A 16,232-nucleotide genomic window follows, 5' to 3' on the forward strand; every position below is an offset into this window, starting at 1 on the left:
TCTACTCTATTGGAGCACTTTCTTACTACAAGCCTCTTTCACACACACACACACACACACGCACATTTATGTAAGCTAAATGAGAGCGTGCAAGCACTTTTCGCCTAACGTTCACACACAGGAGCAACTCAGGGTTCAGTATCTGCCTCATGCAGCCAGGGGATCAAACCTTCCATAGACGTATGATTAGCCAACACGTTCTCACTCCCAACTCGTCAAACGTGTGACGCATGGTCAGGCTCCCTCTGCTGCACTTATGGACGCGCAGGGTACCCCTCTCGCGTCGGGAATTGACGTGAAGGGTCCTCCGATTGAAGAGATTGCCGCGGAAGTGCCTTTTGTCGGTATATTTAGACATTTTCCAAATCACATTGTAGTGACGTATACAGAACACAATAAATTATATAATGTAAACAACTACCTGAAAAACAGGTAGAACAATACTTTTGTATGGTTTATTGCATTTATGGAGGGAGTGATGTATGCTGGGTAATGGCACAGCTAGCTACTGGATGACTTTATTCACCCGCTTCGGCTGTTATCAGTCCATACAATGGGCGTCATTAGCACAAACCAGTCCCATAGATATGGGCCATCTCCTGCTAGATTGTTCAGAAGGTTGTTCTCATCCATCCAGTTGGAGGATCACTAACAGGAGCGTGGAAGACTCCAGAATCCACTCTGGCTGGAATCCGGTGGATACAGCAGTGTTTACAGGTAAGACCATTTAAACGGACAGCATTTATAGAATGACTATTAAAAGTCAGCGAGTGTCAGTAATGTTAATGTGGTTATGTTAGTAATACACCGAGTGCTAATATAACAGCTTTAAGATGCATTTGTAGATATTATTACGTGTTTTACCGTCTTTATGGTGCTAGCTTAAAGTTACGGTGTAAACGTTAGCTTATATTGGAGTAAAGCTGTTACTGGTTAAACGATGTTAGCACAGAAATATTAGCTTCTGTCATGACTGATGAAGTTACTAGTTAATAAAGTTTCCATTAAAGTGATTAATCGCAGCCACAGATTGACAGCAAATATCTCGATTAGCTTCAGTGCATCTGTAATAAATATGTGCAAGTTTCAGTGCTTCGTTTAAACTGTATGATACTTATACTGACCCAGGGTCAGTGTAAAATACAATCCTAGCTGTGTGAACAAAGCCTGGCTCCTTTAATCCTGCATGACAAACCTCAGGATGCAGGTTATTATTACTCTTTCCTGCTGGCACACCTGTCACACCTGAGAGTCAGCTAGAAACTTACAGTGACGTGGACATCATGCAAAGACTGCCAGACTCTGTAATACTGCAAATGATCAGTGACTCAAGTTATCACTAAACTTTAAACAGTACCTCTGTGTCTCTGTGTGCTGAACATCTAGGATTGAGTCAGGCTGCATTGACTGTGGGACTTTAATGTGTTAAAAGCAGGTTGAAGACGGCTCAGAAACATTTGAAGATTAAAATTTAGCATTATGGCTGCTGGTGGTTTGTAAAGCCTCTACTCAGCTGTATTTTTGTTACTAATTTATGTTTGTTGTTGTTTAACACAGATTTCAGAAGAGCAAATATGCTTAATAGTTTAACTAGATGTCATTTGTCAGTGTGGGACTGCTGAGTCACCTGAAGAACTCATTTCATTCATTCTCCACATGATGTTCATTTACAGAAATGTTTCACAGGAACTGATTTCTCCCAAAGGGTGAACTAGTGTGTTTCCATAGATTACCTCTGTATGAATGTACTTCTTAAATGAAAGCAAGTGTTTGTCCTTTTTTGTTCCTCAGGTACAGTACGTGATATCAAGGGCAGGCGGTCAACACTGGGGGTAGACAAGAAGCAGACGTACTTCCAAGAGGGAGCTGCAGTGAGGACACAGCCAGGTCACTGAGGTCAGAGGTCAGAATCTGAAACAGCTCAGGTTTATATTTTAGAGGTTATAAAAATCAAAATGTATTATTTAAAGAAACCTTTAAATAATAGTCATAATTATGATTATTATAACAAATATAAAACATTTAAGTGGATTTTCTGTTGCACATATTGTGTTAGCTCTGCAATAAACTGGCAGCCTGTCTTTGTCCTGTATCAGCTGGGATAGGCTTCATCCTCCCGCAACCCTGAATTGGATACATTGTATTCCAATTATGTAATCTGATCATTTACAAACTCAAGGTATCTAATCAAAATGTAAGTAATAATTATAAAATGGGAAAGCAGAAATAAGTGTGACATGAATGTAAATGTGTTAGCTGACATAGAGGACAGCTACATGTAGTCTGAAAAACCTTTGTTGTCAAGTTTGCAGGTATATCAGCACGAGACATTCTTACATAGAAGAGACGTTAAAGTCTCTAACTCAGTGAAGCATTATTGGTCCCATCTGTTTGGATAAATATAGTAAGTTGATGTTTGTCCATTTATTGACACATTTCCTTAAGTGCTTATCCAGCTCAGGATCACAGTGGAGCTGCAGCTGGATATGTTCACTAAATAAACCTTACAAAAGTTAACAATAAACCTGCATCCATGTACGTTGCTGTCCACAGGATGAGAAAATCAAACTGGAAGACTGTGGAACATGTTAATAAATGTTTGTGTGTTTATGCCTGTGTCTTTCACAGGAGGCGCTGGAAGGTTTCCCTAATAGTTCCTGGTGAATCAAAGCAGAACCATAAAGGTTGCTGGACTGCATGATGGCCTTACCCCTGAGCAGTCATCCTGTTACAGGAGGAACCAGTTAGAAGCTGTTTTCAAAGTAGCTGAGCAGATTTCATCTCAAGTAAGCGATTAACTGTTTGTTCATCTGTTCTGCCACTTAAAGAGCATTTAAGGATGTCTTTCGAGTGTCCAGTTGAATTAATTCTACTGGCTCTCATGGTCATTTGTTATTATAGACATATTTTTCATGTTCATCCAGCTATTTAGTAAATTCTATCTATTTAGTAATATCCGTCAGCTATAAAATGTAATATAAATATAAAAATATCTAAATATCTCCTGCACTTTATATTTTAATGATGTAAGTCTGTTATCATGTTACATTAGCATTCCTCACATATCAATGAGATGCTGTACAGTACAATCCTACTGACACAGCAGAGGGATAACGACGGCTATTCAACATCGTTACACGACACATTCGAGCTGCATGATGCAGACAAAGTGACTAAATCATCTTTTTTGTGGTTTATTGTCTTCAAACCAGAAGACAAAGCTGATGGCAGAAGATGTCAGAGAAGAACTTCAGGCCGTGGACTGAAAAGGTATTTTTTTCTTGTTATCAAAAGACATTTGGAGTGGCAGCTTCTACAAGTGGTTGTGCTAAAGTAAAGCTTACAGTCTAAGAAATCACAGTGTTGATATTCAGCACAAAGAGAAAAGCTCACTTGTTTGAATTTATTTACAATCAAAGTTTTATAAATTCTGACTGTAAACAGCTTTTACAGCTTTGATATGGTTTGACACTTGATATCAGGTTTAATTTAAAGGTTTCTGTGTCCCAATGAGCCATTTACACTGATCAGTGTCAGTTTAACTGTAACACATTCATTATTTAGATTCAACAGAGAAATAACTGAATGTAAAAATGGCAGCCCTCAGGCAGGTTTATAGAGATACATGCATGCATTATGAAATTTATGTATCCCAGATAATTGTTATTCATCTAGTCATGGCAGACCTACCTCTTCCTCCCAAGTTAACTGCAACCCAAAAGAACTAGTGGGGCTATTTACACACCCACAACCAGTGTGGGGTAAAAAGAGCCACCAAAAAGCTGTCAGCCACAGATGTGCTAGAAGAGTTAGAAACTCTACTTATGGAGAAACTTTCTAAGTCTAACAGAGGACAGGTCCTCCTGCCCAAATAACATGATATAACCCCACATACAGCCCAGCCATAAACTGAACCAAGTCATTTAGTTAAAGACAGCATGGGACCAAATGCATGTAACCAGCCTGCACCAACCTGGCATTTCTTCCTCCTGAATTAAATGAATGAATGGATGAAAGTTAAATGACTACAAACCTAAAGCCACTAGTTCCCACACTGGAGCTCCCTGACACTGTGTGTTAACCGTATTTAGCTTGTATCAACAGTTGTAACAGGCTAAGCCACCTGAGACACTGCATTGAATGATTGTTCCTGTCTTAATGATTTCAGCTGACTGGTTTCAGCTCAGATGTTCTGCTTTTTCATTTCAGTAGATCAAAGCAGCTCGTGCTCCTTCTGCTTCCAATTTAGAAGAAGAAGAAGAAGGCGAAGGCTTCAGCGAAGTGGCGTTCATGGTCTCAGTGAACAGTCATGGTCACACACTGCATGTGGTTTTAAAAGCAACATGTCTGTTCAGTACAACGATCGAGATGTGTAATATTAGTGCAGCTACGGTTTGTTCTTGAACATCAGTTCTGTTTTCTACTTTGATCACTTAGACCAAAAAAGTGTTGTTTTCAGATTCTTTCTTTTAAATCTATAAAGCACCTGCTCATTTTTTATTACAATTAGTTTCACATAAATGTTAGTGTTTCCTTTATGATCTTTTAATGCTTACACTACACTGTACACATTAGAGACATTTCTGTTACCTGTTTCTGTTGACTCAGAGTTGTGAAATGTTCTTTTATTTGATACACAATATGAAGTTCATAATTTTCTTACAAATAAAACTCTGATGACAAACATGAACAGCTGTGCTTATTTCTGAGACATGAGTTTTTGAATGTGTTTAGACAGTGTGCATTTGTATGCTGAAACTGTAATGGTGAACCTGAGGTGATGGTCAACAGAAGGCAAATATATATCAATATAAAACAATATTGAAGTAATGTCTTTACCCCCTGCAGCGTGTGGACGCTGTGCACGCAATCACCTTATTCACTGTAGTAAACATGCACCGCTAGCTCACGTGACTGACTGTCTCCATGGTTACATCGTATATTATTAGCTATGTAAACAGCTTCCAAAGATACCGCCATAGCTCTCTGCAGCTGTAACACTTAAACACTTTGCAAATCATTTTACGTTTTTGATAGTTATGAAGACAGAATGTGTTTTTAAGGTCATGCTAGGCGGTTGCTATGGTGGTTGCTGTGGACTTGGGTGGACCGCGTCCGATTCCTGTTATTAGCTGTCCGCCGTAGGAAGGCTGCGTTCCATTTACAAGTAGTGACAGTCTGCCGCAACTCGAACTCAAACCCCGCTTTGTTCTTTAATTATAGGCCTTTTATAGCCGTTCATGACACGCACACACACACACAAAGCACTTTGCCTCACCATGAGAATGCAACTTTACCTAACCTAACCTTAAAGTATCTGATATAGGATAGAAAAATGAAGCAACCAGAGATTTAATGATGAAGACTCTGGGTTCTGTAGTTCATGTTTTACAGTCCTGAATGACTCTTTGCATATGATTTATTGAAGAGGAGTTTAGAATGCACTTTACATTTAGACTGTTGCTGTTTCTTTTTTTACATTGTTGCTGTGTTATGTCATGAATAAGGTTCACCTGCTGGGGGTTTGATGGATCAGCTGGACAATACAGTCAAAGACAGACTTCATTCATCATATGCAAGAATCCTAGTTGGATTTTTGTTGTCACTCATGTTTTTGAACCAAATATTGAAAACAATTCTGACAGACTGGATACCTGGTCAGGTGTACATTACCTTGTACTCAAGCATCCCAGGACAGAGTCCTGCCCCACCATGAGCCTGGGTGGATCCGTGGTTATAATATAAAAGGACCAATACTGAATATGAATATTTCATGGAAATTGAATTATAATACGAATTAGTAATAAGGGTTTCTCTGCGCCCTTATCTACCCCATACTCAAAGAGCTGCGGGCAGAGAGGGTGACAGGAGAGGATGGCACTGAAGAGAAGATGCTCGGTTTCTGGAGTCTCCTGGTCCTGTCAGTAGGATGCATCTGCTGTGTCTTCTCGTGGATGCTCACCTACCTTGACTCGTTCCAGCCTGGTATGGATTTCCCAACACTGCGGACAGTGGCCCACGTCAGAGACGTTTAATATTGATTACATATGTCTGAATTGCTAACCCTAACCCTAACCCTAGCTCAACAGACCACAATGCCCTGGACTGTCAGTATTATTACATGCTGTGAACATAAGTACCTTTGATCACAGTTTAAAAGAGAAGGAATATTGGAAAGAAAGATCAACATTGTGATATTATTTCTTCCAAACTGACCAGAAACATGCTTGTCAGACTCTCACAGCAAAGGATCAGACTCACTGTGCATGACAGCTCAGGCCAATGATGTCTGTTAGATTGTCAGTTGTTTAGTGCTTCTGTACAGTGAGGGTCACGTCTCTATTTCAGAATAATTAATATGCCGAAAACACAAAGTTGATTGTCTTCCAATATTCTAGCATAATTAAAAAACTTTGACTTTGTAAGTACATATTATTAGTCCTAATGCCAGCATGATTCTTCATAACTCCTGCTTTGAAATACTGAACTTTAAAATTGACCTGATGAAAGATCATTTACAGTGGCACTCTGTCAGGATCATTCTGACTGTAAGATCACTGTATTAATCTGAATCCTTCTGAAATGTGCTGTGAATGAATGCTGATGGGAGAGCTGTTAATAAAATGAATCTGTGACACATGCAACACATTCACAGAGGAAGAGGACACAAAGGGAGGACACGCAGAGGCTGTGTTGAAGTCAGAAATCCAAATCTTTATTAAAAAACAGGCGGCGGTTACAAACAGGAAGACGAGCAGTCCATCAAACAGTCTACAGGGTCAAACATACAGAGAATTCAAACAGCAGTAAAAAATAACTGGACACTGAAAAACTTAAAGCAATGTGAGACGCAATAAAAGGAAGCAGCGCAGTATATTCACTGAATTATCATCAATTACAACAGAGAAAAACGACGATTTTTAAGGATTATTTTCTTAAATGCAGTTAGAGTGTGGCTGGTAAAGATGGAAACATACAGAATGTAAACTGTGTGAGTTTGTGAACTTTGTTAGTAACAAATGAGGTAAAAACCCAAAACAGACAAAACACAGAAAGAGGCTCTCACTATTCGTTCATAATTAGAAAGAAACATTCTGGTCGTGGATTTTTACAGTCTTAGTTCCGCTCGCTGTCATCATTATAATCATCATGATCAATGGCGAGGTCCTGAGGTGGGCGGGGCTGTCTCTGGTGATGTCACCATGAAGGAACAGCATCTGGCACGTGTTGGTGAAACATCCCAGTACGCTGGTGTAGTTTCCTCTCCAGCTGTTTGACATGTGACACTTGAACATTAAGGGGAAGAAGAAGAAACAGTGTTAGGTCAGGTGACCACATGGTTTCTAAAGTAACTGACAGGAAGTAACCAGGCCGTTAGAAATGGATGGATGTGTTTAGAGTTACTGGAGTTGGGTAACTCTACTTACCAAAAGCAGAAGCACACAGATGAAGGATCAGATGCTGAATGTTGCAGGAACATGCTCATGTGTGGTGGTCATTCAGTGCTGCAGGTTACACAGTCCAAGACTGATATCCTGCCCATCTGAGAGTTTGAAAACACACATGCAAAGATTTATTTTGTGTTACAGTCAAAGTTGGATGTTCATTTTTGTCCTTTAAAAATGTTTGTGTATTTGAAAGCACTAACATTTAAGGATGACTTGGATCGTCTCCTTTAAAGGGGAGACAAGTGTGTCCACGGATCCACGTCACTTTACCTGGATGATGACTCCTCCCCCCTCACTCTGAAACACTCCTAATATAACCAAGCAAATAAATAATATTGAAGATTTACTTACATCATTACAAAAACATCAAAAACATCTCCCTTTGATTCTATTTCTCCATTCCTGCTGAACATCAGGCAACAAATATCTCAATAAATCACAGTAAAATGTAAAGCACATGTTTTCTCTGCTTTGTCTAACCTCTGCAGAGCCTCTGTCAAGAAAAACATATCTGTAAGCATAAAACAAATATACATTTCATAACACGCCACTGGACAAACCTCGGTCAGCTGATTTCCTCTGTGCAGTGCAGACGAACATCAGTCAGCAAGTCAAGGTGGTGAGATGGACTGGTGCCCTTTGTGACTCTGCTGGTTCTTCTGAGGAAACACCACCATCTCTCCACACCGTCACCATCTGTGAGCACAAACTGCTGCTCTGCCAGCATGTAGGAATCACATATCACACACAGGGGTGAAGAAACATTAGAGCTCAACTTTGGATACTTTAGATCTAAACAGATCAAAGTAGCTCTTAGCTTCAACAATCAGTGAACAGACAAACAATGATACCAAACTGATTCTGTATGAATACAATATGGTATTTTCAATACAGGTGTCAAATTAATTCATTAAAACTACTACAGATATATGTATATATATTTTTTTTGATAAATTAGTTTGCTAAATTATAAGAATATATTTTTTTTCATTTAACAATTGCAACTGAAAGAAATTAAATATTGAACAAAAATATATTGTCACATTCTGAGCATGCTCAGCACGCTGACAGACTTGAAGTTGCTACAGATTTTAAGTGATAATTATAGGGAAAAAACTTCTCTTTTTCATCCGTTTAATCAAACATTTGATGCCTTAGATGTCTCAGTCCTGTAGCGTTCTGCAACTACAACTAACCTGAGGCTTGGATTTGGCTGCAGGTGCCCCTGTACATCCTTCTCAGCAGCACACATGTGGGTACCATTTAATCCCACTTCTTCCTGAGCTTTGCTTCATCACAAGACCAAAGGTGGCATCCCGTGTCACAGTCTTATCATCATCCAGAAGAAACATTTGAAGAAACATCATGGAGAAGAAACATTTACGCGCCTCCTGGTTTTGTTTTCTGATCCTGCAAAAAGACTGAGGACAACAAAGCCCAGAGAACACGAGATACACAACATCCAACATTCAGACTCAACAGCCTCCATAAATGAAGAGCACCAGGTTGGTTCAGTTATAGTAGATATAAGCATACTTCACATTACTGGGAAGGGGGGGGGGGGTGTCGTGGAATTTTTTAAATAAAGTCTGCAACACAGAAAGAGCTGTGATCAAGCTATTTATTACTGCGCCAACACACATCAAACATCACAGTTCAGTCATGTCAGCGCTGCCACAGAGGTCGTGCTCCTGCTCCTTTATGCATTCCAAGGAAGAGGAAGTTAAACTGATCACACCACACTTCACGTGTCTCGCTATGAAACCTAACGTATCAATGGTTAAGCTGTTTTGTGCCCTTGGCCTTATCAGCACCTGTAAAGGGAGTTGTTTTCTCAAACTGCTGACGCTGAAGTAAGTTCATCTAGTTTTAGAAACTTTCACTGAACAGTAACAGTGTCACAACTAAGCACATGCATAAGCACTTAAATACTTTAAATGAGAATAACAGAACATTTCTATTACAGAGGCTAGAGCCTGTCCCAGTAGTCATAGGTAGAGCACACCTGGACAGGTCACCAGTCTGTCAGAGGACTAACACAGAGACAGACATCAGAGTAACAAATCTATTTAAAATTAATGTAAGTTTGCTGCAGCTGTATGTATGAACATGTGTTTCTGTGCTCACAGTCCACCTCTCAGGAACCTGCAGTTCACTTTTAGTCTACTTTAAACAGACCTCACAAAAGGCTGATGTGGCTGGATCAGTAGTCTGATTTAAGTACGATACCTTTGGCCAGGGATTAATCTGGTGCATCGCTTCACTGCAGTCTTACGTATTTTCCCCACACCTGAATAAAAAATACTGATATATACAAATAACAGCTTCAGCTGATGCAGCCTGACCCAATCCTAGATGTTCAGCACACAGAGACACAGAGGTACTGTTTAAAGTTTAGTGATAACTTGAGTCACTGATCATTTGCAGTATTACAGAGTCTGGCGGTCTTTGTGTCACGGTCCTGGGTCTCCTGACCCAGCGTTTTTGGTTTTTTGTGATTTTCGTGTTGTTGTACTTGTGTGTGATTTATTCCATGGCTTCTGGTTTTGGTCCCTTGCCCTTCATGTCTCCCTGTGTGCCCCTCTGTGTGTCTGTGGGCCCTCGTCTCTCCTTGTGTTTTGTTCCATGCTTCCCCTGCCCATCATGTCTAAGTTCTCCCCGTGCTCTCTCTTCCCCCTGTGTGCCCTCTATGTATTTATGAGCCCTCGTCCCCTTTCGTGTTTGTTCCGTGTCTCCCCTGCCTGTTGCGTTGGTGTTCTGCTCGTGCTCTCTCTCCTCCTGTCTGAACCTCTGTGCTCCCTGTTTCACCTCTCCCGTCAGTGTTCAGTTCACCCCGCCCTGTCTCGTTATGGCTATCAGTGTCACCTGTGTTCCCCGTGTGTTCCCACTCCCCTCGTTAACCCTCTGTGTATTTCTGTCTGCGTCTCCCTCTGTTCAGCGTGACGTCGTCCCTCATGTTGTGTGGATCTCCCTGTGTCTCTGCGTATGTTAGTTTACTTTTCCCAGTTTAGTTTTGTATTTCCTATGTTCTGCCACTCCAGCATTAAAGCTGTGATTTTGAGTTCATCTCCGTGTCTGTGAGTTTTGCGTTTGGGTCCTCCTCCTGCCTGCCACACAGCCGCGCCTTGACAGTACGACGTCACCAGTAATGGACCCAGCAACTCACAACCCCTCCGCTGAGCTCCGGGAGGATTTGATCTATACGGTGGAGTACCACCGTCAGGAGTGGGAGGCGCTGCCAGGAGACGAACACCGGGAGGTCGTAGCCGCCCGTCTACAGCGGATGGTGTCCGGACTCCCGTGGCTGTTCGGCGCGCTGCACCCCCACATCCGGGACTTCCTTGTTTCCACCGTAGGCGTCCGCCCGGAGCTGCCTCTCCAGTGTGAGGGGTCGGAGGACGTTCAGCCCGGTCCGCTGGAGGATTCGCGGCCCGGCTCATCTCCTCCCCCCTCTCGGCGAAAACGGCGCTCACGCCGCCGCCGCCCTAACGTTTCTGAGCAAACTCCGGTGGTGAGTGACACTAACTGTTTCTTCCATGCCACTTCCAAGTCGGACCAACTCGGACAATATTCTGCTCCTGAGTCCGCTGTTTTTCAGAAGCCGCCTGTAGCCCAGACACCAACTCCACCACCACCATTTTCGCCCGAAGCTCTGTTAGCCGCCCGGCCCGAAGCTCTGTCAGCCGCCCGGCCCGAAGCTCTGTCAGCCGCCCGGCCCGAAGCTCTGTCAGCCGCCCGGCCCGAAGCTCTGTCAGCCGCCCGGCCCGAAGCTCAGTCGCCACCTCCACCACATTCAGCCTCGCTTCCCATAGCACAGTCACATCCACAGCCTGACTTACTACAAACCTTATTTCAATCCTTAGCCCAATCAATAGCTCAGTTGGTAGAGGAATCATCAGCCTTATCGACAGCTCCGTTAGCTCCCTCGCAGCCCTTCACAGCTCCGTTAGCTTCCTCGCAGCCCTTCACAGCTCCGTTAGCTCCCTCGCCGCCACCCTCAGTTCAGTTAGCTCCCTCGCCGCCACCCTCAGTTCAGTTAGCTCCCTTGCAGCCACCCTCAGTTCAGTCTCCTGTGTCCCCGCTAGCTCAGCCATTAACTCCACCACAAGCTCCATCATCCACTCTACCACCTGTTTCTCTTCCACCACAACCGTCCCTACACCCAGCCACTCAGGCTGCTACTCAGTCAGTCATTCAACCCATAGCCCTGCCGTTGCCATACCCTGTAGCTGAGCCACTAGCCGTCCGACCCACAGCCACTTCAGCCACTCCTTCACCCGTTACACCTCCACTACAACCATCAGTGCAGTCTCCAGTGTCCCCAGTGCAGTCTCCAGTGTCCCCAGTGCAGTCTCCAGTGTCCCCAGTGCAGTCTCCTGCAGCCCTGCTGTCCCCAGTGCAGCCTCCTTTAGCACAGTCACCCACTCAACCACCAGCACCACAACCGTCACTACCTCTAGTTCATTCCCCTGTGAAGTCATTAACTCCACCACCTACTCCACCCTCACCACCACCGTTACTACAGACATCAGTTCAGTCCCCTGTGCAGTCATTTACTTCTCCACCGTTAGCAGCTCAGGTCCCCGTGTGTCCAGCAGCTCAGGTCCCCGTGTGTCCAGCAGCTCAGGTCCCCGTGTGTCCAGCAGCTCAGGTCCCCGTGTGTCCAGCAGCTCAGCTCGCACCTGAACCTTTGGCCCAGTTCCCCGTAGCAGTGCGGTTTTCTAGCCAGCTTAACATTGAGCCCGGGGTCCCAATCCTCTCTGGCTCTACTTCAGCTCCTGCTGGAAGCTCGGATGAGCTCATCCAGGACTCCGCGGCTCCCACGCCGCCATCTACCTCGTCCGCTGGGGGTTCCAGTGAGCCCGGCCAGCACCTCCCTGTCTCCGCTGGAGGGTCCGAGGGGCCCGTTCAGCCTCCTGTCTCCGCTGGAGGGTCCGAGAGGCCCGTTCAGCCTCCTGTCTCCGCTGGAGGGTCCGAGGGGCCCGTTCAGCCTCCTGTCTCCGCTGGAGGGTCCGAGGGGCCCGTTCAGCCTCCTGTCTCCGCTGGAGGGTCCGAGGGGCCCGTTCAGCCTCCTGTCTCCGCTGGAGGGTCCGAGGGGCCCGTTCAGCCTCACGCCGCATCAGCTGGAGGGCCCGAGGAGCCTGTCCAGCCGCCATCTGCGACCGCCTCGTCATCACCTGGCCCGGCCTCAGCCTCTGCAACCTCGCCTGGCCCGGCCTCAGCCTCTGCAACCTCGCCTGGCCCGGCCTCAGCCTCTGCAACCTCGCCTGGCCCGGCCTCAGCCTCTGCAACCTCGCCTGGCCCGGCCTCAGCCTCTGCAACCTCGCCTGGCCCGGCCTCCTCTTCAGAGCCTTCGCCTGCCGCAGCCTCCTCTTCAGAGCCTTCGTCTGCCGCAGCCTCCTCTTCAGAGCCTTCGTCTGCCGCAGCATCCTCATCAGCTGCCTCGTCTGGTCCAGCATCCTCATCAGCTGCCTCGTCTGGTCCAGCATCCTCATCAGCTGCCTCGTCTGGTCCAGCATCCTCATCAGCTGCCTCGTCTGGTCCAGCATCCTCATCAGCTGCCTCGTCTGGCCCTGCGCCCACCGGGCCATGGCCGGCACGCCTGGGACTGGAGGGCCGCCGCTGCCTTCCGCGCGGTCGGCCTCCTGAACTGCTCCGTCGTCTCCTTCGCCGCCGCCGCTGCCTTCCGCGCGGTCGGCCTCCTGAACTGCTCCGTCGTCTCCTTCGCCGCCGCCGCTGCCTTCCGCGCGGTCGGCCTCCTGAACTGCTCCGTCGTCTCCTTCGCCGCCGCCGTTGCCTTGCGCGCGGCCGGCCTCCTGAACTGTTTCCGCGTCGCCGCCGTTGCCTTGCGCGCGGCCGGCCTCCTGAACTGTTTCCGCGTCGCCGCCGTTGCCTTGCGCGCGGCCGGCCTCCTGAACTGTTTCCGCGTCGCCGCCGTTGCCTTGCGCGCGGTCGGCCTCCTGAACTGTTTCCGCGTCTCCGCCGTTGCCTTCCGCGCGGTCGGCCTCCTGAACTGCTCCGTCGTCTCCTTCGCCGCCGCCGTTGCCTTGCGCACGGCCGGCCTCCTGAACTGTTTCCGCGTCGCCGCCGTTGCCTTGCGCACGGCCGGCCTCCTGAACTGTTTCCGCGTCGCCGCCGTTGCCTTGCGCACGGTCGGCCTCCTGAACTGTTTCCGCGTCTCCGCCGTTGCCTTCCGCACGGTCGGCCCCCTGAACTGCTCTGTGTTTTGGGTTGTTTTCTTGGGCTCCGGTGTTTTCTGTGCTCTTTGTTTTCTGTTCCGAGCCCTCCGTCCTGGGCCCCCGCCGCCCGCCCTGGGTTGTTTTCTGTTTGGTTTTGTTTTTCTGTGTTTGGGCTGTCTGGAGCCAGCCCTTGAGGGGGGGGTACTGTCACGGTCCTGGGTCTCCTGACCCAGCGTTTTTGGTTTTTTGTGATTTTCGTGTTGTTGTACTTGTGTGTGATTTATTCCATGGCTTCTGGTTTTGGTCCCTTGCCCTTCATGTCTCCCTGTGTGCCCCTCTGTGTGTCTGTGGGCCCTCGTCTCTCCTTGTGTTTTGTTCCATGCTTCCCCTGCCCATCATGTCTAAGTTCTCCCCGTGCTCTCTCTTCCCCCTGTGTGCCCTCTATGTATTTATGAGCCCTCGTCCCCTTTCGTGTTTGTTCCGTGTCTCCCCTGCCTGTTGCGTTGGTGTTCTGCTCGTGCTCTCTCTCCTCCTGTCTGAACCTCTGTGCTCCCTGTTTCACCTCTCCCGTCAGTGTTCAGTTCACCCCGCCCTGTCTCGTTATGGCTATCAGTGTCACCTGTGTTCCCCGTGTGTTCCCACTCCCCTCGTTAACCCTCTGTGTATTTCTGTCTGCGTCTCCCTCTGTTCAGCGTGACGTCGTCCCTCATGTTGTGTGGATCTCCCTGTGTCTCTGCGTATGTTAGTTTACTTTTCCCAGTTTAGTTTTGTATTTCCTATGTTCTGCCACTCCAGCATTAAAGCTGTGATTTTGAGTTCATCTCCGTGTCTGTGAGTTTTGCGTTTGGGTCCTCCTCCTGCCTGCCACACAGCCGCGCCTTGACACTTTGCATGATGTCCACGTCACTGTACGTTTCTAGCTGACTCTCAGGTGTGACAGGTGTGCCAGCAGGAAAGAGTAATAATAACCTGCATCCTGAGGTTTGTCATGCAGGATTAAAGGAGCCAGGCTTTGTTCACACAGCTAGGATTGTATTTTACACTGACCCTGGGTCAGTATAAGTATCATACAGTTTAAACGAAGCACTGAAACTTGCACATATTTATTACAGATGCACTGAAGCTAATCGAGATATTTGCTGTCAATCTGTGGCTGCGATTAAACACTTTACTGGAAACTTTATTAACCAGCAACTTCATCAGTCATGACAGAAGCTAATATTTCTGTGCTAACATCGTTTAACCAGTAACAGCTTTACTCCAATATAAGCTAACGTTTACACCGTAACTTTAAGCTAGCACCATAAAGACGGTAAAACACGTAATAACATCTACAAATGCATCTTAAAGCTGTTATATTAGCACTCGGTGTATTACTAACATAACCACATTAACATTACTGACACTCGCTGACTTTTAATAGTCATTCTATAAATGCTGTCCGTTTAAATGGTCTTACCTGTAAACACTGCTGTATCCACCGGATTCCAGCCAGAGTGGATTCTGGAGTCTTCCACGCTCCTGTTAGTGATCCTCCAACTGGATGGATGAGAACAACCTTCTGAACAATCTAGCAGGAGATGGCCCATATCTATGGGACTGGTTTGTGCTAATGACGCCCATTGTATGGACTGATAACAGCCGAAGCGGGTGAATAAAGTCACCCAGTAGCTAGCTGTGCCATTACCCAGCATACATCACTCCCTCCGTAAATGCAATAAACCATACAAAAGTATTGTTCTACCTGTTTTTCAGGTAGTTGTTTACATTATATAATTTATTGTGTTCTGTATACGTCACTACAATGTGATTTGGAAAATGTCTAAATATACCGACAAAAGGCACTTCCGCGGCAATCTCTTCAATCGGAGGACCCTTCACGTCAATTCCCGACGTGAGAGGGGTACCCTGCGCGTCCATAAGTGCGCGTCCACTGACCTTCAGCCAAAGGCTGTAATTGCTATTGTGCATTGCACGATCCCCCAAGTCATGTTTCACCACAGTGTCTACAACCTGAAGAGCGATTGTGTTTATGAATATGCAGATGGTCATGGTGACGAACAGAGTAATTTGTCACTCAGCTTGAGAAATACAACTGTCCCCTGGATCCTTAACTGGTTTGAATGATGTCATACAACAGGAAGGCAGTACACAATCAAACCGTTCTCCAACTGGGCACGCTGGTCTAAAGCAGGAAAAGCTCTCCATTTTCAGACCTTATCATCTGAATATTACTGCTCATAAAATCGAGCACTGTGAGTGTATGAAGGTGTCTTCTTTTAACCAGAATGTTGTGTCTACTATGGTTTTGGAGATGAGATGGAGAACCTGCAAAAAGGACGACCGTTTGGTAGCAATCCATCGATCAAGCTTTTTTGGGATATTTGTACATTTTGTGTACTTTAACCCCTTTTTAATAATTCATGCGCATGCTGCACTCCATCTGAGGAAATTTGGGATTCAGTGTCTTACCCAAGGAAGAAAAGAGAGGGGTACCCTGCGCGTCCATAAGTGCAGCAGAGGGAGCCTGACCATGCGTCACACGTTTGACGAGTTGGGAGTGAGAACGTGTTGGATTAGCAGACATCCCGCTTTACCTCCAAAG

The 16,232-nt window shown here is 46.0% G+C and overlaps 2 long non-coding RNA genes across 5 annotated transcripts; one reads left to right on the forward strand and one right to left on the reverse strand.

Annotated features, from left to right (window-relative positions):
* Positions 1-200: 200 nt before the first annotated feature.
* LOC146685325 (uncharacterized) lies at positions 201-4,690 on the forward strand. Of its 2 annotated transcripts, none has more exons than XR_014916893.1 (5): positions 201-717; positions 1,792-1,903; positions 2,629-2,786; positions 3,213-3,270; positions 4,210-4,690. It is a non-coding gene; the product is annotated as an uncharacterized LOC146685325 (long non-coding RNA). The 2 variants fall into 2 exon arrangements; XR_014916894.1 differs by having other exon boundaries at positions 3,216-3,270.
* Positions 4,691-6,704: 2,014 nt separating this feature from the next.
* Positions 6,705-8,990, reverse strand: LOC146685326 (uncharacterized). 3 transcript variants are annotated; one of them, XR_014916921.1, is made up of 5 exons: positions 8,645-8,990; positions 8,009-8,165; positions 7,649-7,756; positions 7,428-7,543; positions 6,705-7,286 (listed from the first exon to the last, which is right to left on the reverse strand). It is a non-coding gene; the product is annotated as an uncharacterized LOC146685326 (long non-coding RNA). The 3 variants fall into 3 exon arrangements; XR_014916920.1 differs by having other exon boundaries at positions 7,428-7,756; positions 8,009-8,160; XR_014916919.1 differs by having other exon boundaries at positions 7,428-7,756.
* Between the last annotated feature and the right edge of the window lie 7,242 nt (positions 8,991-16,232).

Source organism: Copadichromis virginalis, linkage group LG19 (genome assembly GCF_057382275.1).
Source record: "Copadichromis virginalis isolate Kocher_CV1m ecotype Utaka linkage group LG19, C_Virginalis_male_GT1.1, whole genome shotgun sequence".
In the NCBI taxonomy this organism is placed as follows: Eukaryota; Metazoa; Chordata; class Actinopteri; order Cichliformes; family Cichlidae; genus Copadichromis; species Copadichromis virginalis.